This window comes from Struthio camelus, chromosome 15, assembly GCF_040807025.1.
Source record: "Struthio camelus isolate bStrCam1 chromosome 15, bStrCam1.hap1, whole genome shotgun sequence".
Lineage (NCBI taxonomy): Eukaryota > Metazoa > Chordata > Aves > Struthioniformes > Struthionidae > Struthio > Struthio camelus.
The window spans coordinates 8,176,452-8,197,761 of NC_090956.1; the positions used below are offsets into that span (position 1 = coordinate 8,176,452).

A 21,310-nucleotide genomic window follows, 5' to 3' on the forward strand; every position below is an offset into this window, starting at 1 on the left:
CACAATCATTTGACATCAGTCACAAAATGCTTTCAGTTCTTTGCCCATTTGTGGTCTGGTAGATCCTCCCTGCCTTCCCACCAGTCTGGTCTGCCGTGCCGTGGGACCTCCGCGTTTGCAGGGCTCGGGCCTCCAAGGCAACTACAGCTCGAGAGTTAGCGAAAACAGGGTTTCCCGACTCCCAGGTCCCAGGTCGTCTGTCTCTGACTTGTTCCGCCTGCAATTTCTCGTCCCCCCATCATACAGCAGGAAGGAATTTCACTCACTAGGACAATGGAGAATATTTCTCTTTTCACCACTGCAGGATGTAGTAACAGTTAAGAAAACAAAGGTCTACTTCTGAGAAGGAATCTGCTCCATTGTTATTTAGGATAGTGGTAATAATAATAATGATGACAAAAGCAAATATTAATACTGAGACAGGGCCAGTGCTAGGGGTGAGAGATGTAGATGGAGCAGAGCTGGAGCTGTGGCCCAGCTGTTTAGGCCCCGGTAGGCAGATGTCTCCTCTGGCCGAGCAAGGCTCTGCAGAGCCGCGGCCTCGCAGGCGAGGGGAAGGGCTGGGGGAAGCGGGTCCTTCCGGGCACTGTGGCTGGGTCACAGCCCGCAGGAGGAAAAAGCTCAGTTTTACCTCCCTTGCCTTGAGCTGCTTCCGTTTATATGGTGTTTTACACCAAAGAGTTTATAGCGGCTCACGCAGTAATCCCTGGAGATGAGCACCCTCTAACAGAGCGCGCTTCAGCCTTACATCTTGGCCAAATACATTTTTGGGGATCATTTCATTTAATACAGGAAGAAACTTGGGTAAAGGAAGAGTTAATGGAGCCCTGAAAGCATATATAAGTAAATAGCAGTGTATATATTCCCATTCTACAGATACAAAAGAGGATCAAAGCTTTTCTGTATGTGTATAGCAAACCACATGTATTACTCTTTTTTTCCTGACAGAAACAGGAAAGGACAGGATTCATTTGTAACACGTCATCCAGACATCGATGCGCTCCATGCAGTAAAAGTACTCAGACAATATTCAGAAAGCTGGATGCGTAACCGGCTGCAGGAACGAAGAACAGTGTCCTGCTACGTGATGGGCAAAGGGGGAAGGGAGTTGTGCAATGCGGGGCAGCATGACCTCGTGTGTGATGCGTGAGGCACTTTTTTCCACTAACACAGTAAAAAAATCCCAACAGATTGCAGGCATGGGCAGGGCAAACAGCTGATCTCTATTTGAAATTTGGGATTAGTTGTCAGTGGTTGGATTTTGAAAATTTTGACTGTATTTACAGAGTACCACAAGTGCAGAAGACTCCTGGGAGTTTATCTGGACCGTTTCCTACAGCTGGGGAGACTTAGCAAGACAAAGTGCATGTGGACAGGATAAGAAATCATAGGCTTTGATTGCCTTGCAGAAAATCTAGGTTAAACATTAGGAGAAACTTTCTAGCAGTGAGGACAGCTGAATATTAGAATAAATTACCATGGGAGCTTGTGCACTTACTGTCACTGGAGGTTTTTAAGAACAGGTAAGAAAAATATCTGTCAGGAATTATGGAGACAGCACTGATGCTCACTTTGGGAAGACGGATGAACTAAACGACCTCCCAAGTTCCCTTTCAGCCCAACTTTCTCTGCTTCTGCGGTGTTGCATAGTAGTGGCTGGCAGATAAATTATAACACCATGGAAATTTCAATAGGATGTTTTTTGTTTGGGTTTTTTTTTTTTTTTGGCTGAAGGAGATGTTCTGAGTTCTCTCTCCAGCACAGCATGAATACAGGCTTCAGTCAGGAAACATCCATGAGCAAATAAGTCTCAGAATCGTTAAACTGGCAAACAAAAGGAGCACCTTTTTTTTTTTTTTGGCTGAAATAAATTTTCAAGAGGAAAAACAAGGAAAAAATAAGGCCCCAAAGAAGATGCATCAATGCATGAATGTTTATTGTTAAAGAAGATAAAAAACCTAAAGTGAATCAAAAGTTTGTATCTTTAGGGAGAAAAGAAGAGGAGAAGAAAAGGAGGAAAAGCACAGATTTCATTAGAACAACACACTAAAAGAGGGAAAAGACCTAAACAAATTAAATTATACATCTAACAAGCACAAACAGACCTCTACTTTCAAAAGAGATTTAACCCAATTCTTCAAGAAACAAAACCCAGCAGTAATTAGTAAGTGCTTTTATCTCTTCTGGATTACAGTATCCAATAAATCTGAATTCCTAGAGGTGATGTTCCTCCTCCCCAAAATATAAATCATTAGAAAATGTTGTGCAATGCTTTTTCTGCTTCAGCTCAACTGGGTGCCACTGAAGTCAGGCTGCTGGGGCTGTGCTTATTCTGCTTATCTGAAAAATCAGTTGTGACCAGACCCCAAATATAAAGATGTGAGAAAGAACTGCAGGAAATGGGGACTTCTCCTTTGATGTTTCTCCTAGTTATGAATCGGGCTTTAAAATCCTCCCAGTCTCCAGGGTTTTGAAACAACACCTAACCTCCAAAACTCCTTCCGAAGAATGAAGCAGGTATGTAATGTGGGAAGAAAATATTATAAGCAATAAGATAACTCTTTTGTGTGTGTGCATGTGTTTGTGTCCATATGTGCCATGCTCGTTTAGCATGAAATCAGTCACTTGATGAAGATGTGAATGTTGTGCCACGGTCACAGGAAAGCACGGGAAAGAAAAACATGCGGCTGCAGAGTGTAGGCCTTTATTTTAGATGGCTTTAAAACCAAAATCAGTGCTCTCAGGTGGAACAGGATGCAGATCCCTCTTCTAACAACAAGGCCAGAGCAGAGCCTGTATTTGCTGCTCATGGGAGGTTTCCCACTGGTGCTGCCAATCTACAAATGGTGTGATTTCCTCCTGTCACTTGGGAGCTTATCTTATGACATGAATAAATACGCCATAAATGCCCCAACCAAAACTTAGTGCACATCTCATGCTCGCACACATTCTCATGACGAGTATTTTGAGATAAGCTTGCCTTTTCTTTGTCTGCAAAGGCTGCTTTGTGCCTTTGAGGTTTCTAGAGCATCACCTGATCCCTGGCACCAGTAGAAGAAATGGAAGGTCCATGGCCAAGGAGATCTGCGCTGACCATGCTGGTGGCACGAGCCGCCCAGCAGCAGTGAGGCTCAGCGTCCCCACACTGTGTGTGTCCAGCAGCTGCTTTTTTGTCACGTGTCCATATGCAATGGGGTGAGAAAACCAGGCCAGGGTTGTGTGTGCGCATGGCTTTTGCAGCCTGCCTTGCTTCAAGAAGAAGGAGGAAAAAAAAAAGATTCCTCACCAGAAATGTAGATCAGAGGTGGAAAAATACAACCTAGGAAATGTTTCCAAACTCTTTGGAAAAAATGAAGATCAGTTCATGTGCTGCTGCCTTCGGCTCTCCAGCCGGTGTGATACTGGCAGGCCAAAGCCCGCATGAGAGTGAAGCACCCAGATAAAGAGCAGCAGCTGTGGCCAGAAGTTTTCTCCAGCCAATTCCTCATTTCCAAACATGCTAATCATTCTTCTCTGGCTTTAGACGTTTCCCCATGGACAGCTTCTTTTTTCTTTAGTTCCCATGTTTCAGGGGACTAAGTCGATCTGTTTCTGTAGAGGTGCCTGGTCTCTGATCTGTCAGCAAGGTTTGTATTGGTAGCATTAATCAAGTGCTGGTTGCTGCTTCTTCATTTCCTTTCGTGAACTTGTATTCTCCAACGTCTTTCTTAGATTCAAAGGCACAGAGCTCTCTAATTGACATGTTTGAGGAGGAGGAATAAGACATAGCCTTCAGCCCTCTTCAGATTAAGCACGGGCAGGGAGGTCTGCCGCTGCCAAGGTGTCCATGCCAGTCACTTATGGTTTTCAGCTCTGCCTGGAGATGGGAACCAGTGACGAGACGGCGCCAATAACACCACTCACAAACTTGGCTGGTGAATCATTTAGGTGTGTTTTGATGGCTGTCGTAGAGCTGTAGCATAAGACCTCACCAGGAATCAGATGCCATTTCTGAACTGAAATCTTCACGTTTGCTCCAGCTCACGGGGAAGTCCCAGGGTGGCTGCTGCAGCTGCAGCCTCCTGGGCATGAGCCAGAGCACTCGCAGGTCCCACCCGGTGGGGGATACCTTCTCCTTTCTCTTTTTGTTCTCGCAAAAATACACCATGTATGAGTTAGGTTTTTTTTTTTTTTAGAGCAAGAGGGCTTGCTTTTTATGTAGCTCACTGCAGTTATCCCACAAGAGAGCTGCATCTCTCTAAGGCCCATTTCTTTCATGATTTTTATGCACTTTCTTTTTTCTAATAGTTCTAATTTCTTTTTACTTATTATTGAGATAAAGTTTTGAGATTAAAACGAGCTGAAGTCATCTTGAGAAAGGTTGTTATTATTCTCATTGTTGAGATAAGTTCGTGCCATTAGTAATAGTAGTTACTATTAATAATATTCTATATAGTGGTATTTATTATTTATGCAGTGCTGTATGTGTGCGCATTACTTTCCAAACAGGTAAAAATGCTGTTATGTTATTGAGATAAAATTCACAAAATCATCAGCCATAATCACTGCCCTCTGTTTAAGGGTGAAAGTAAGTCCTTTGCAAAACATATCATCATCCAAACTAAAATGAAGGATCATGGCACTTCTCAAGCCAAAGGCACATGTAAGGGCAGTTATGAATTTGAACTATCTTGGAGGGCTCACTTGATTGCATAGTGTTTGAGAAGTATATAAAGGAGGGGGAATGAACGAATGAGAAAATACCACATAAGGAGATTATAAGGAAGAACCGAATACAAGTAAAGACAGAGCCTGGACATGTAATGGCAATGCATCTGTACACTTTTTCTTTCCAAGTCAAAATGTGTAGCTAATCCAGAAGTAAATAACTCATTTCTTACTGTACTTCCAACTCCTTTTTGGGGGGGGGGGGAACACTACTATCCTGATGGCACACATGCTCGTCTTCACCACCAAGGCAGAGGTGGCATCACAGGTCAGATTGCCCACACGCGGGTTTCCCGCTGACAAAGTCCGGCACACCGACCCCCTTCATCTTGCTGCCGCCACCAGCGCCCTCCTGTCTCTCTTGTTTGAACTGGCACCACTACAGCCCACTGCAGAAGACACTGGCTCACTGCAGCCCACACAACTGATGTTCAGTCTCTAACACAGGTGTGTCTGCACAGCAGAGCAGCTTCTAGCCAGAGCAGCCCGTGTACCCATAAAAGTGGTATGCTTGGCTGCCGCAAGCTGTTGAGCTTGGTGGAGCTGTCACTTGGGGAAACTCCTTGGCCTGTGCTATGCAAGAATGCAGACTGGACAACCAGCACGTCCTTTAGCATTTCTTTGTGTAATTACAGTGTCTGATATGGAATGAATGTCTCAAGTAGTAGTGACTTTTTGTTACTCATTTGTATTTCTTTCTTTCCTTAAGTATTGTGGTATCTGTCTGCTACATTTATCAGCCCAAACTGGTACTACTTCTTTCGTAATCTTCATATTTCAGCTTATGCATGGAACATGAAAATCAGGTCTTGTTTAACTCTGAAGCATAAAACAGGCAAATTAAAAAAAAAATAAACAGAGCGACGGACATGAAGATGGAGGCAGATTGTTAAGGTTTACTGCCCAGATGTGCCTGTCTTAGCTACTTTAACTACATTTTAAAATTAAATTGTAGAGAGCCTAAAAAAAAAAATCCCCAAAGCATTTTCTTATTCCTAGGCTAACTTCAGAAATGAAAGAATTTAATTCAGCCCCAGCAAAAGGGAGTGCCACATTGCTGAACTTTCCTGGGAGGTCCCTTATTCTAGGGCTGAACCAGGTCTAAGAAATGGAGACTGAGCTAGGTTAAGGGTGCACAAGTCTGGTATTTATCTGAAATGAAGTTTTGGCAAGCGGTCAGCGCTCATAAGCAGTGAGATACCAAACAGCTCGATGAGGTGCTGCCTTTCTTTCCCATGTCCCTACTGTTATTATACTGTCTGCAGAAGACAGCCTCTCTGCGGTGCTGCAGTGTTAGATAATGCTCAGTGGCTTCTGTCACTGCTCTCCCGTAATTACCAGAAACATTGCTTTAAGAAGTTACAACTTCCTGGAATGATGTGAAAAATGAACCATTTAGAGCACCAGTGAGTAATAGGTAATTGTAGGCTGGAGCATCTTTAATCACTTTCAGCCTTAAGTACATTTTTGAAGAGCATGGCTCATTATTACCTTGCAGATCGTGATGGAGTTCTACGTTTCTGGTAGCCTAGATAACAAATGAAAAAATAATTCTGTGTACAGGGAGGACTGACTGGCAATTACAGCATAGCCTGGCCCACAGGGGCAGAAGTTTAACTCCCAGCTACGTTGAGGTCTTTGTATACAGCTGCAGAAGAGTGTGCATCTGCAGAGGGACTCGAGTGCTGCAGCGCCTACCATTTAAGGTCTTCTAAAATCTACGGCCTGTGGCATCTAATCCCTGACACATATAAATGTGACAAGAGAAAAAGAGTGACCCCCTGAAAGGCTGTATGTCAGGCTGAGAAATACATACTTTAGCCAGCAGAAAATGCTAAGTCTCAGCTCCATCACCGCCAGGAAAAAGGTGCCTTACTTCTGGAACCTTCAAGTACGAGCCCAGTAGTTCCTGGTGCTGATTTAGCTCTGCATTTGCTGGGGTACAATTTCTGAGCTATAAAATGGAGATAATAAAAAATCTTTTCTCTTGTGTACCAGAACACATTGATACTCAGCTGTAGCTGTCATGAGCTTTATACGTAGCATTGAATAGAAAGAGGGTGAAATGGGCATTTTATTTTAGCTGCACAGAATGTTTTACAGAGCTTGGTTGTGCTCAGTGCCGTGGCAATAATGAATCTAGGAGTAGCCAGGACTGGAGTGACTGAATCTTCTTTGCAAAGGTACGTGGGCTCCCGGAGTGAAGCCCTTCCCTACACCTTTTCTTTTCTGCCCTTATCCTCTCACACCTCCTGACTGCTCTTTCTCATCCAGACCAAACATCAGCCAGCATGTCCCCAGCTAAGGCAGTCTTGCTGCTAGTGACTTTGAAAGCGAAGAAATCACACCACCTGGCTGTAGTGAAGAGGAGAGATGAAGCTGCATCAGCCACAGCCGGATGCCCTCGCTCCTTGTAGCATTTGCCGAGGAGGTATGTCTCATTCACCACGCCAGGTACCATCTATACTGTGCTTTAACTCCTTGTCCTGAAACCTCTGCAACTGAATTATGATCTCCATTCTTGCTGTTCATCTGCAAATGCCCTCAATTCATTACTAGCTTGTTGATGAGGACTCTTTTTCCCCCCCCACTTAAAATATTTCCCAATAGATTTTCCTATTTTATGCTTGAGATGCTTCTTGTCGGTAAACGGACTCTTCTTCCCCCTGCTGTCAGGGTGATGAAGGTTTTGGATTGGAAGGACCACTGCTCTGCTCACACCAGTGCGTGGGGATGTGCGTTACTGCAGCTGAGCTTGTGGCCCCAGCATGCTAGCTGGCCGCTGCTGTGCGTTACGTACTGCGCAGTGACCTATCGGGGGCCGAGGGAGGGACAATAGCCCACAGACTGTAAGAATTACATGTTTTTAAATAGGACTCTTATTCCTGCAGCAGGGAAGGACAATGTTTAAAGGACTCGCTGCACCATCAGGAACCTGGCCACGTATATGATTGGCATTTGCACTGGTAATGAGACCATTTCTATTGTAATGAGCTCATTATTAGTTTTTATTGCTATTATATTTTGCATGTTTCACAAATCATGCACAGACCTGCTTTGTATTTCCACTTTCCCTTTCTACCCTTTCAGGGCAAACCCAGTGTCAGGGACTGTCAGCACAGATGAATGAAGAGAGAGATGAAGAGAGATGAATGAGCCTCTGCAGAGAGAGATCAAGGAGGGGAGACTGCTCCTGACCAGTCACAGGGGGCTGATGAGGGAACGGAGTCGTTCTGGGAACTAATTCGCTAGGGAGTGCTCATGTTGTCCTGAAACCCAGTGACAACATGATTTTATAAATGCTTCTCCCCTTCACAAATGTCTATACAACAATAGTCCATTCCTAAGTCGAAGTCTGGCATATACACTACGCTTTTTGTTAACAGTTTCTTCCAAATACTGGTTTGGATCAGAGTTTGTTTGTCTGCCATTTTGCACTGTTTTACTGTAATAAGTTTTGTTTATGACAAGGCAAAGAAAGTTTGGCTTTCCAGCAATGCTCAAGTTCCCAGTGTTGCTTAACTAGTACGACTGATTCATCTCCCTTGAGATCCTTTTTTTTCTTTTTTGAGCTTCAAAGATCTGCGCAGTGGGGCAGTCCCCAGAGATAGCTCTCACTGGCTTCCAGTGAACCTGTTGGCTTGGATTGCATTGGCCAAGCTCTGCCAACACTTTGGCTTAAGCTGCCAGTTGGCTTCTCAGGAGCCACTGCCTCAGCCTTAACTCTCAGTGAATAGCCAATACCCCTGTAAATAATCCTCTACTAACTTTCAGGCTACTTGGCTTCAGTGATGCATCACAAGCTGCAACTCAGGCAGGAGATCAAAAGGGGCAACTCCACTACGACCTTGCTGAGGTTTCCAGGAACCTCTGAAGTAGAGTGCAAATGAAACATCACGGGGAATCAGCTGATGGAAAAGCATGCTAATATGTCATATCACTGCCACTAATACGTGGTCAGCTTTGGCTGGAGCACAAAGGCAGTTAGGGTATTCTGTTATGGAGCCAGCTGAGCTCTGCTCTGAACTCATGCCATAGGCTGCAATTCCACTGATTTGATTAACAGGCGATGTACCTATGGATTTACATCCTCTTGCATGTTATTGGCCATAACGCCGGCCTGCTTTAACCTCATTAGCCAGATGAGAGCTGTCCAGTTGGGAAATGGTCATGTGCCAGACTGGATTCTCCATCAAAGTAGCATACAAGCACCTTTGACCATAAGGAAGGAAGAAGAATCTTTGTGCCTGCATCTGACTTCAGAAAAGGATCTCTCTGTGCATGACACCTCCAGCCACATTCTTCTCCTTGTCTGTAAAATTCAGTCATATTCTGTAAGCCATGTTCACAGTCCAAGAACCGCTTAAGAAAATGAATTGCCACCAAAGAACACTAACAAAAAAAGCGTGTGTGTGTGTGTGTGTGTGTGTGTGTGTGTGTGTGTGTGTGTGTGTGTGTGTGTGTGTCTGCCTGCTTGTGGCTGATGTGCCCAAGCTATATTTTGAATCTCAGGTTTGTTATTTTGTTATTTTAAGGATGTAACTTTCTGGCAGGCTCCTTCTGTCTCACTCATTTCCTCTGTGTCCTGTGGCTGCTGAGACATCGTCACTCTTTCAAGCTCAGGGTTAGGGCTGGCCTGTTGTTAATACTCTATAGACTTTGGTGGCATCTGGCAATACTACTGCCAGCTGTTGCAGAGAAGATAAAGAAGAAAGCCAGACATCAGAGTTTAAAAAAACATTCAGGGGCTTGGGTGTGTTCAAAGACTCCGTCTCACAAATGTTATATACTGAAGGAAAATTTGGATGCAAAACTTCTGTGCCTTTCGGACGAACCTTCTGCTACCTTATTTGGCTAGCTCACCAAGGGCGCAGGAGCTAGAAATAGTATAAATACGCAGAAAGACAGCATTACATGCTGTATCTCCTACAGGAATTGAGAAATTCCTGAGGTTAACCTTGATTCCTTTTTCCAGCATCTTAGAAATGTCTCTGTGTTGTCATTCCTTTGTGGGAGTTTATGCTGCATTGATAGTTTGTGCTTAATAATGTATGGAGTGAACTGGGACAATCAGCACAGATTTTGTTTCTGGCAAAATCATCTATATACTATCTGCCTTTGGCTGGATGTAGCCAGAAATGTCTTTTCTGTGGGTGTGTGTGGGCACTTTGGAGACTGTGATGGATCACTGTAGGACCCTGGTGAGACACAGACCAGCAGGAGCTTCTTCCTTAGAGAGTTGTGAGCTGAACTAGCTCCCTTTGAACAGGTTCCACACAGCCAAAACCCCAGGTCCCAAAGGGAACTCACATAGTCCTCCACCTTCATGGAGCTGGTACAAACTCCATAAAGAACTTCTTCCTTTCAGCTGCTCTCAGCTCTCACCTCTTCTCCCCGAGTCCATGGGGCTCACATCCACCCATTAGCACTTTGCAAATCAGTGCTGGATTTCTAGAATGCACCACCCCGTGCCAGGGTCCTTGTAATGTAGTCACACATCTTGTCTCTCTCTCTAGAAGACATTTTTTGTTTGAAATGCTACCTTAAGTCCCCCATAGCCATCACTGATAACAGTTAAACCACAGAAAATGCAAAAGAGAAATACAGGCAGGTTGTTATTTTTCAGCAACTGGCAAGTTTTCATACGAGATTGCTACACCTAGAACTTCAGTGTTTGATCCCGGCTGGAATCCAGGACGGGGTGAAAATAAACACATTTTTGCAAACCACAAAAACAGGAAATCAGTATGGAGAACAGTATGTTAGCGGATGCTGGTTACGTCCTCCTTTCCACAATCTTTGTCTATTTACTACTACAGCTATTGCTAAAATTAACCGAGTTATCTAGTCCCTAGGGTTCAATGCTTCTCATATTGCAACCTACTTGAAATCTTCTGTGTCACATAGGACACAAGAATGGTGCAGGGGATTAAAGTGACAGGGTTGCCAGCATACAAAATAGTCAAGAATTCCAATAACTTAATGACAGTTGAACTGTATTTTTAGAATGTGACTGACAGGTGATGGTGGAGTAGTGCTGTCCAGTTCACTCGGACGGCCCCAGTAAAACACCACTGAAGACAATGACAAACAAATGCCTTTGCTGACTGAAGACAGTAGTCTGGTGCTGTGTGGCATTTCTGACATGCAATGATCGGAGTGCCATCTTTTGCTAATTTTTTATGGCTCATTTCTCTTTTGTCTTTCCTCTGGCTCTTTTGCCTCTGAGCTTTCTTATGACATAAGGTGGATAAAATGTCAGCCCAGACTACTTCTGTGATAGTCCATATTGGGCTGGGTTTTTTTTCTTTGAAAGAATGAAAACATTTAATAGAACTAACATATAATTCAGTGACTGCATTAGGAGATATCCCAAATACAAAGCTCAGCACCAGTATCAGTGAGTGCTAATGGGCACTGTTTGTAACTGACCATTGAGAAGATGAAGGCAAAACTCTAAGTCAAATGAAGCTAACAAGAACAACCACGTTTCTGCACAGCGCACCCTGTGCTTTTGGATAGTTTGTTTTCTTTCCTTTCATCGTCAGCCAGGGAATGTTTTCTTTTCTTCATTTCTCTGAACCACAGTTGCGATTCAGCTGTCATATCGGTCTGCATTTAGGACAGGCGAAAACTGCTGTCCATTAATGGTCACTGGGCTTGGCCCCAATGACCTATTACTTAGTGGAGGATGGCTTACAGTTTTCATTCATGACCTGCAGTGGTGTAATTATTACAATTCTTGGAGAAGCAGTAGTGTATCTGGGGTCGTAGTTTACATTTTTTGTTTCTCTTCTGTCAGTCCTCAACAACAAAGAGGTATTGCAGTAGAGCATTTCTCTGGGTTACCTTGCCATCTATGTCAAACAAGAACATTCATGAGAGAAGTCCTCAGCAAACTTCTGGTCTCATCTCAGGCAGGTTATGTGGTATCTGAAATACACGGAGCACTGGACTGCACTGGGTGTGGTTGATCTGGATTCTCTGTTTGTGCAGAACAATGTGACTTCAGCAATGCTCCTGTCGGTTTTGCCATAGATAATTAAATGCATTCAGCTAATGTCTTTCTCTAGAACACATCTAGGAATGGCCTGCAAACCAAATGGAAGTTATTTACCTCCTACAGGTAAGTTTTTTAAAGGTGGCCTATGCAAAGGGCCTCTTTGTTTTGCACACTTAATTCAGCTATCAAAATCAAACATGCCCCGAGTTCCTCCAGACAAAACCCCCTCCCCAAATTGCCTCATACTGTGATACAAAGTCACAAAGTCCAATTTCCTAGCTAGCCAACTGTGCCGTTTAATTAGGGTGCCTTTCCGAATCACCTTCAATAGCATCATTGTAACATATGGGTTGAAATTTAGGCATACGGTCCAAACACAGAAACAAAGCACACCACTAATTGTCTAAACACACAGAAAAACACAACACACAGTGCAGTCAGATGAGCAAAGAACAGGAAAGCATGTCCTGTTTTGTAGGAACACCATGCAATCACTCAATTTTGTAAGCACGCCATAAAATTTTTTATAATTTGTACATTTGTAATGAACTGCAGTGTTGTATTGCTGGGAGAGCAATGTTCAGCATTTAAAATTCACTTGCACTGCTCACTAACCTATTTCACTTGGGCTACCCTGGGAAATGCAGTGCTGTCTTTGAGCTGAGCTCTAGACCACAACGTGCCAAAAGTCTGAGAGGTCCGCGTGCCAAAGGCCAGTGCTGAGTCTCCATGGTGCTGTTCACGGCCAAGCCAAGTAGATCAAAGCAAACCTGGGCGACAAGCGTACTCACAGAAACACCTATGGAGGTGTGCGATAATTGACAGTTTATGCCCTGTTAGTCTCCCTGAGTCTCCCATCGATTTTTCTCTGGGATAGCCTTTTCCAAAGGGTGCAGTTTCTCTAGGAGAGTCCTTCTGCTCACAGTTTCAGCTGAACGCTGCCAGGTTGCAAATAATCGGTTTCTTTTCCTGTGCTCACAGCAAACCAAATCCTGCAGCACTCCGCACAACACAGTCTGCACTTATTTGTAAACATACCTTGAAAGTGGGTGGTTATATTCAATAAGAAAAACCCTTCAAGCAGAACATTTACTTTCCTTCTTTATGCATAATGCAAACATTTATTTTCTTCCAGTATGGAAGACCAAGAGACTGCACGCTCTGATTTCACTTTGATATGATAACCTAGCTAACGGTAAGTAATGGCAATGGAGAAGAAGCTGTTGCTTTATTTAAATTAACGAGAGTTTGTAGAAAGAACGTAGTGCTGTATGAACCACTACAGTATACAGATGAAAAAATACATTAATCCAAGTAAGTAGCAGTCCAGTTTCAGGCATGATTTGTGTGCAATGCAAAGTCAGCTCTGAGATTAAGAAAATATGTCTTATTCATTTATACAGGTTGTGGTTATCAAAGGCACCTGAGGGTGTTTCAGTGAGACCTGGGTGCCAGCGAATGCCTCTGAAAATCTTTATTAATTTGAGGTGTTAGTCAAAGTCAAGGGGCTATTCCTTGATACATATTTGTATAGCTCCTTGGCAAAGAACAAACGTGTTACTAACATAGCCTATTTTTTACTATGAGAACACAAACTGGTCTTCCTAAAACAGGAAGAGTTAATCAGAGTTTTAACGTCTAAGAGTTAATTTTAATCTCAGAGTTGTTCATTAGACTCCTCCACTTTAAACTCATACTGGGAATGGATACGGAGGGTTTGCCATGCATCATGCTGGCAGATCCTGAGTAAAAATCTGGGATTGCAATTGAGACATTTCTTTTGCAAATCCATAGGTATTCCTTAAAGGTTTTTCCTTTAAGGTGTCTTCAGCTGCACTAAGCTGAAGACTATAAAAATAAAAGTTTAGCCTTTCAAGGAAGATTTAAAATTGTTTATCTGCAAGGCTGCCAACCATCCCGCATTCAGAGTGCTGTGGGAACAACTGAGATGGGGGACAACAATATCAAATCCCCTTTTACCAGGAAAATAGACCACTTCTTAACAAACAGGCCGCTCCTGCATTTACTGAAAGCTGCAGCACATTAATGCAGCTCCAGTCCAGCCATGCCGTTGGCAAGACAAACGCTGCTTTGGCCGAAGTATCACAGAGATTTCCAAAGAGAGGCACTGAATGGGAAGTTCAGTTTAGCCTCTGTCTCCGGGGCCAGGCAAGGAGAAGGATTTTTGCAGTTGGCCTTGAGGAACAGGCAAGGGAAACTCCAGGAGGAATTGAGACTCAGGGACTAGGTATTGCCTCTTATCCACGCAGGAACGAAGCTTCCACTCAGTTTTATGGGAACAAAACCATTTTAAGGCCACAAAAATCTCTTTTCTCTTATTGCCTTGGGGATGGAGAAACCAATATTCTTCTATCTTTTTGCTTAGATGTTTTCCAGATAAACACCCTGTCTTTCTCCCTCTCGAAATCACATTGGTGAGCTTCATTTGGCTAAGCCTGAGTTTATGGTATACAACAGGGCTCAGGGGGAGGCAGAGTGGAGGAAATCCCTCCAGGAAAAAAAAGCAGGAGGACTTCATCCTTTACTTCCTTGAATCCAGCAGCTGTACGGTGACCGAGTTCTGCAGCAGGCCACCTCAAGGATACTGAAAAGAATTTGTTTCCTGGAAAACGCCTACACCAGCAGTACAGAACTTGAAATTAAGTTACCCTGGATGTATTTCACCAGGCCAGTTAATTGCTGTCAGTTACTTATCATTGAATTCCAATTTCTTTTCAAAAGTAAATAATGTGGTGTGCACATGAAAACATATTTGTTTCCTGCTATGGCACATGCTGAGAAAGTTTTTCCTGCCTCAGTTCCTCAACCACAGGAATTCTGCAGTTGTCAACAGACGTACATTTTAACCTCACATTTCACTCACTTCATTACCCTTCCCCTGCCTTTTCAATCAACATAAGCCAGGAAAGCCTTGTTGCATATGACTAGCATTTTAAATGAAACTGAATGTTTCACATGATTCATAACTGTGAGTAACATTTCAGTTCAATTAATGATAGGCCCGCTCCTACTGACTTGTTTCCACAACCTAATTGAATTTTTAACCCTGTAATGCTGATCCTGTGGATTTTGATGAAGGGTATTTTTGGACTGATTTTGTATTCTTGGTAGTTGACTTGTTCGGAGCAGAGATTTAATCTATAGATCCAAACTGGGATTACTGAGAAGGGCCACCTTCCCACCCCCCGTATGCAACGCTGCTCATCTTCACTCTATCTCATTTCTTTTCTACATCAGTAAAGCCTGAATTTTAATATTTTTTTGCTATATTTAGGCCGGATGACCTTCCCAGTCAGAATCAGGGATTAAGAGTGCATTTCATAAAGCATTATACAAAAATATAACAAAAATTTTGCTATGGCTCAGACTCTGTTAGCCCACTTGAGTATAAGAGTAAAACCAGTACCAGAATCTGAACAGAAGAAAATACAATTGATGCTAGAAAACATTTTTGAATTTTCTTGATCTTTCTTTCTTGTAAGAGAGTTTCTGCACATGGAAGCGTTGGGATAGTGAACGGCTCCTTTGTGAATTCCAGTATTTTGCAGCAAACAAGATTACTTACAAGCAATAAGAATAACCCCAGCTGTTGTTTGCTGCTAGAGACCTTTTAGGTGGAATAAGGACACAGTCATTTAATAATTAAGAGGAAGGAAGACCACATAACCTAAAGTGACTGGTTAATAATCAATTCCTACCATGACAATGTTTGACTTAGCTACACAGTGTGTGAGTAAAAATGAAAAATGTGTAAAGAAATTGCTTCATAAATGGAAAAATTGAAAGTGCATTCAAAAATGAATAATGTAGCCAGCATGACATAAAATCCCACTGCTTTAAAATAACACCTACTTTAATTGTATCAACTTTTAAAATTAATTAAAAATAGGAGAATAACTGTTTTTCCTTTCATGTTAGTACTTTCTCCGTGTATTTGAAACCATTTTTTATCTGATTTGCTTCCACAGCTTCACCTTAAAAGGTCTTCTTGTTTTATCAAGCTACCATTTAATGCCTTTTTTTTTTTTTAAATATCCTCAGTGGACCTAATAACATGCAGTAGCTGATCTTTCTTCAGAAACTGTAAAAGAAGCAAGTACTGTATAGTCATAACCTAAAGGTAACGGATATTCCTTTTGCATTTTAATTTAGCAATAATTAGCTGCTATTCTTCACATATGTATTTAGAACCCAAGGAACAGCTTTGGCCTTTTGAGCAGATTTTGTCACAGAGTTTCAAGAAAGAAAACAGCTCCCTAAACCTCAGAAAAAGATGACACAGGAACCAAATAAATGCTGCAGCAAATAAAATGGCGTTTTTTAAATTTCAGTGGTACAGAGAATGTCAGCACACTAAAACGTCTCCAGGATGTTTAAGAGCCCAGAGAGCCCATTGATAGCTGTGTATTTGAAAAGACAATAAGGTCCATCCCACAGAAGCCAAATATAAAAATACAAAAATGTTTTGCATCAGTGGAAACAAATCATCCTTTGAGAGAGGAAGGCAGCACGTCTTACTGTTCTGAACGGCTGCCCACTTATACCGACTGAATTGATGGCTGCACTATGGCACACACTCTGCTGCATTTCCAAAGGACAGCGGCCTGAGGTCATTGGCCTACCAATTCCCAGAAGATCTCAGGTTTCTCAGCAGCATTTCCAGCTGTGAAACCCTTTTTTTCCCTTAAACTTACCTGCAGGAGGATTAGCACTGGTTCTTTCCTGCCGATACCGATGGAATTGGCTGCAGGGAGGAGCGATGCTGAAAAGAGAATTCAGACTCCCGCATCCCTGGGTGTCCTGTACTGCCACTTCACTGGGCTCTGAGCTTCAAGGAGGCAGGATGGAGAGTAAATGCTTCCCAGAACTGGAAGAGTTACCAAAGCAACAGTAAGGAGCCTACACTGCCATTGCGGATCCCCTGTTCGACCTAGCCTTTGAAGAAAGGATGGAGGTACTGAACAGAGACTCTAGAAATCTTGTTTCAGTTCTCAGCGCCAGCAAGGGCTCTGTGATTCACAGGAAAAATCTCAGTCTCTCTCAATTCACTTCCCCACACATAAAATACAGAAAGCTTTTTGGAGTATGAATGAATGAACTCCCATGATCTCTCTCTTTTTTTTTTTTTTTTTTTCAAGAGAGCCTGCCCCTTGGTTCAGCCCCCGATATCACAGTAATACAAAATTGTGTGGATTAGCCCTTTTCTGAGAGAGCTTACTCCAGTGAGGTGCAGATTCTGGGGTGTGTGTGTGTGTGTGTGTGTGTGTGTATTTCTTTGTCTTTAAGACATTTTGAACATTTTACTTTCCTTCAGAGGATGTTTTTTCTCTGAGATGTAGTTGTTTGCTTAATGGACAAGCGCGTTTCATCTCCTCTTATTTAGTTCCCCAGAAAAGCTCTCAATAAGAGTCATGATATAAATATGACTTGTAAATGAAACTTAGGGCTAGATCAATACCACTCTCCTTGCTGCAGGGTAGCATAATAACTAAGACATTTTCTCATAAAAGATGTTTTCTCATAATTGTTATGAGGACAGGGGATTGTTTCATTTATGTAAGTGGAATGTGTTGTTAAGTCATCTGATGATATGAGTCGACTCCAAGGTTTCTATACTTGTGGCAAAATGTCAATATGCCTAAAGTGTCTTACAGTCAGCACTTTCAGAAGGCAGATTACTTACAAAATAGCCTCCACATTATAATCTGGTGACACACAAAGCTGCTGCTGCCTAACTTTTAGCACTAGCCTTTCTAAATCCAAAGTTAAATGGATTCAGCTCCCAAGAGCTGAATCGCCACCTAATCTGTAGTGCTTCCGAGATACTTGCTGTTGCTGAGGAAATGGCTCTCATACATATTTCTAGTGAATAATTTTCCAAGGACCTATATTCAGTGCATGATAATACAGTACATTGCCACATTGTAGCTTCTGGATATTCTAACAGATTTGTAGCCTTATTCAGCTGAGACCCAGATGCTCACAGACTTGCACAGAGTAGTAATTTGCTATACAAACAGTTCCCCTGAAATCAATCGGAGACCTTGTGCAGGTGCTGCTTAGTATGAGAAAGTATATTCAGAACTCATTAGCTTGCACCAATGACTTCAGCAGCACAGTTACTTCTTGATTTCTGTTACAGTAAAACTCAAGGCCTTTTCTACTGGGCAACATGTTGTTTCTTTGTGAAATAGAAATATGTGAAAATTACATTTGGGCATGGTGACGTTCCAATACACTTCAGGCTTACCTATCCCAGGTTCATGAACGCCTGCCTGTTCAAAGGGAACCGCTCACGATTATTTAATTTCCAATTATTCATACTTGTGGGGAACGCCTTAGTGTATATGACACTATTCCCGCTCCTTTGCAGTGAACTGTTGGCCGAGTTTTGTCTTGGATCATTTCCAATAGGTAAGCCAAAATAGAGGGGAAAATAGATAATAGATTCCTTAGTGTAACTGTGTTCATTTTTTTAGACTGTGCTCACCATTTCCAGCTTCCCTGAGCATACTAGAAACCAGCAGCAGACAGGGCCCTTGCTCAGAAATTCTCCTGTTCGCACTCTCATATGCCCGGCTTATCTTTGATCTTCCGTAATTGCTTTTTTTCCTTCTGAAACTTCTATGGTTTTCTAGGTGTGAGGTACACTGCTGCTGCTGAACAAGATCTGAATGGACATCTCTCTAAGACATGACTGCAACTTGTCACTGGCTTTCATTTGCAGTGGACTACAAAACGGGGGGCAGTGGCAAGTATTTATCCAGAAAGGTGGAGTGAAGATCACTCGCTCTTCGCTCTGTTGTTTCCCTTACACTCAGCATAGGAAGTGCTAACGCGAGTTGCTTTTCTTTACCGTCGTTATTGCATTATGCACCAAAGCCGACACATTAAAGCATTATCACAAGGACGATTCTTGCCATATCTGCACCATCTACTCATATTGAAGAGCCCTTTCAACACATATCTGCAAACAATCCCAAACAGGACCTTTCCTTGACCTGTTACAAGCAAGTGCACATCTTGCCTGTCGCATACTGGGACTTGCAATTGCCTGGGGTGAGATGCTTCAGAGTCACCTTGGCCCCTCAAGAAGGCCAGTACCCAGTCGTTCTGCTCTGATAAGCAAGGCCGCAGACCTTGTCTAGTAGTCAGGCTATTTGTAGATGCAATGCATGGACTCAAACGCATGTGTATGCTCAGCTCTCACCAAGATAAAATAGTCTGTGATGAATTCCACAATACGAGCAGTAAAGAGAAGCTGTGTGAATAGCTTTCAGAGGACCAGATCAAATAATTCTAGGGAGCACTTGAAACAGCCTGCCAGGAAAACGCAGTCATGCATGAGATTCATCAGGTGTTGTTCACTGGTCTTTCTGTTGCTCACTGTCACAAACTACTCTCTGCCACTAGCTGCTCTGCCTATTTCCAGCAGGCAAAAGATGTCAAAGCAGGTGAGGTGCCAAAAATCAACCCCCATGCCCTTTATTCAATGTGCCACATACAGCTAGGTAATGAACCGCTCTCATTCAATAAGAGTCGCTCTTACCTCTTGTTTGATTTGATGTAATAGAATTATAGTAGATCAAATAGGTGTAAATAGTGCTTCACTGTAAGCCAGTGGTACCAAGAACTCAAAAGAGTACACGACTGAAGAAACCAGCTCTCATCACGTACACATCCAAACCCACATAAGGATTAAACCAGATTTAAAACTTCTTGTATACTTTACCCTTATTTGTCAGGTACGACTCACAAGCGTTTGAACTCTTCTATTTTTTGTGACTTAGTTCCTTTGCCATAGCCTCAGGGTCTGTCTTTATGGATATAATTACTGCCCTATCTTTCATTCAGGAAAAATGGGACAGCTAGGTAAGTTTGTTTGCAGCTCTAGGAAGTGGAAACAGTAGTAGCTCTCATCCCCCAAGCACGTGTTACAGCCTAACAGTCACAAACACAAATGAAGGGGTTTCATTACCTACTGCATAGCAAGTGATACTGTGATTTTTCTGCCAAAATACATGTGAGACAGAGCCACAGGAAGACATACTTAAAGGAAGATATAAAGAAGCAGGAAAGCTTAGGACACAGCCTGAACAAGTAGTGGTATTGTGGTCTTGCTAAAAGGCTAATCAGGGCGTTGTTTCGGCTGAGTGCTGGCTCAGAAAGGCTTGCTGTTGAGCATAAAGACACTTTAATCACGTAACTCGATTTCTGCTTTAGGAGTTAGGTTTCTATATGTTATTTGCAGGTAAACAGAACTCCATCAAAACACCGGATTCCATCATCATTTTTTCTTCTTACTGAAACAACCAAATTTTGTCTAACCTTTGAGTCAAAAAGAAGTAATGCTATTGAATACCTCACTATATCAATTTCCTGTTTTGTTTGATGGGCTGACTATGATTTACAGGATTTCTATATGAGACTCAATTAAATATAGAATTTATAATATTCATGCAGCTTCTATGCCAAATATACATAGTGCTGATGCAGCAGGGATCTCAAAATATCAACCACCTGCTTGGAAGGAACAGAATTATGAATACATCTCCTTAAACAATAATTCATCATACTCAGAAGCCTAAAGTTAAGCTGTCTACTGCTCTAGAGCCAACACAGCTGCTTTATCATCTTATCTGGGGGATACTGCTGACTTAAAATGCTCGGTATCATTCTTGCAACTCATGACTAAGAGTAAATTCAAGGATTTTTCGAAGCCTAGGAAGCAGTATTGAGTTTGACATGTAGGCTCCTGGTCTTCAGAGAGGAATCCAGAGTTGTGAATGACATGTCCCCCACTTCCAATATAATGCACAGGAAACCTAAAGCAGTCAGATCAGGGAGCCACCTAAAGATAATACAGTGTCTGTTGGAAACAGAAAAACTTTGTACACCTCACTGAGGACTGCAGGGAATTATCTCCTCCTCTCAGGATGCTCATCCTCAAATCCCTCCAAAAAATTGCTACGGGAGAGAGCTGTCTAGTAACTGAGCCCAAGTAAGGTATCGGCTGACAAGAGCCAAGAACACACCTTCTCCCTAGGAAGAATGCAGTACGCAGAACAGTGAAATTAATTTCAGTCCTCATGACTTCACCATGAGAGGACTTTGACCTAACAAAATTCAGGTTTGCAATTCTTTTTTTCCAGACGGGCCAGCGTTGCAGAAGTGAGACAGACTGAAAGCACTCACAGCTGAGCTTGGAGGACCTGCATATACTCTAAGCACTTAAGTGTGTAGCAATAATGAAGTCTCAGGATCAGAGTGGGGTTCTGGGTGATAAAAAATAGAAGCACATGATGACAGTGGCTTTAAGTCCATTTTCCCTGCATGGAGGCAGAACCCTGCTGTGCCCATTCCAGACAGGTGTTAGTCTAATTGGTGCTTTGTATCTTACATTTTACAGCTTCCCTTAGCTGCCAAGTGCACTGATTAAGTATCCTTCATTAGGAAGCTTTTCCAAATCTTTAATTTAAACCTTTGCTGCATGTGGAGCCAGGCACTCTTATCCTCCCTTTGGTGACCAGGACAATATTTCAGAAGCACCTTCTTTGCAGACGTCTTGGGTATTACAAG

The 21,310-nt window shown here is 42.6% G+C and overlaps 2 long non-coding RNA genes across 10 annotated transcripts in view; one reads left to right on the top strand and one right to left on the bottom strand.

The window, feature by feature from the left end:
- The window catches only part of LOC104153956 (uncharacterized), a 346,787-nt gene that overhangs the window by 13,719 nt on the left and 311,758 nt on the right, over positions 1 to 21,310 (bottom strand). For all 9 annotated transcript variants that reach the window (XR_011134668.1, XR_011134670.1, XR_011134671.1 and 6 more), the window contains one exon: positions 16,426 to 16,598. This is a non-coding gene — a long non-coding RNA (uncharacterized lncRNA). The remainder of the gene's footprint in view (positions 1 to 16,425; positions 16,599 to 21,310) is intronic.
- On the top strand, positions 272 to 16,419 carry LOC138061057 (uncharacterized). The gene is made up of 3 exons (XR_011134675.1): positions 272 to 2,517; positions 6,982 to 11,833; positions 12,846 to 16,419. It is a non-coding gene; the product is annotated as an uncharacterized lncRNA (long non-coding RNA).